We start from the raw sequence: 838 nt of genomic DNA, 5'->3' as shown, positions 1-838 counted from the left end.
CGAGGGCGCATCGCGCGGGAGTCGCCGTCCACTGGCCTTCACCGCCCTCTGCCTGGCCGTGGTGGCCGCGCGCGCGTCTGCCCGAGTGCCGTCAGGTCTTTCACTTACAACGTGCGGGCTGATGGCTGCTTATCCGGCAGGGCTCGACGTGGCCCGGTGGCCAGAGCACCGGGCTTGGGGAGGCGGTGGGGTGTGATGGCCAGATGAACGGGCGCAGCCTGTGAGGCGCCCCGAGGTCAGCGGCACCGGGGCCCTGAGGCCCCCTCCCTTAGGGCCCACCCACTTGACACCCCCGCAGGGCCGCGCACACGCCACAAGGTCACTCGGGTGGCCCGAGACCTCCCGCTGCGGCCCTACCTGCGGGTGAAGCCGCCCCCCACCCCCATTTTACTTGGAATCACCCTGTGTGGACACCATTGTCCTCAGGTTTACTCACGACCAGTCGCGAGCCGAGTCTCTCATGCGCTGAGAACTGGGAAATGGGCCTGAAATGTAGTCCTACTTTTCTCACTAAAAAACAAACAAAACCAGACTGGTTTCTAGACATTTTGTGAGTCTGATCTTGGTTTTGCTCCTTGACCGGCCTTGGCCCTCAAGAACACGTTTGTCTGAACTCCGGTTGAAAAGAACCTCCCTGACTCTAGCTCAGGAAACTGAGCTGGGGAGGACAAAGGCCCAGCATCTCCTGGAGACTATTCCCAGCTGAGACGAGCACACAGAGGTCTGGATCTCTGGAACACAGCCCACTCACTGGTTGACTGCAGTAAAAACGGGTTTGGAAGGTTTCATCTGTTTCCTATGTTAGTGAACTTTCCACTCCTGGGAGGCCAAGATGGCG

The sequence above is a fragment of the Condylura cristata genome, unplaced genomic scaffold (genome assembly GCF_000260355.1).
Source record: "Condylura cristata isolate star-nosed mole 26May11 unplaced genomic scaffold, ConCri1.0 scaffold00029, whole genome shotgun sequence".
Taxonomy (NCBI): domain Eukaryota; kingdom Metazoa; phylum Chordata; class Mammalia; order Eulipotyphla; family Talpidae; genus Condylura; species Condylura cristata.
Note: the sequence above shows the minus strand (reverse complement) of the source record.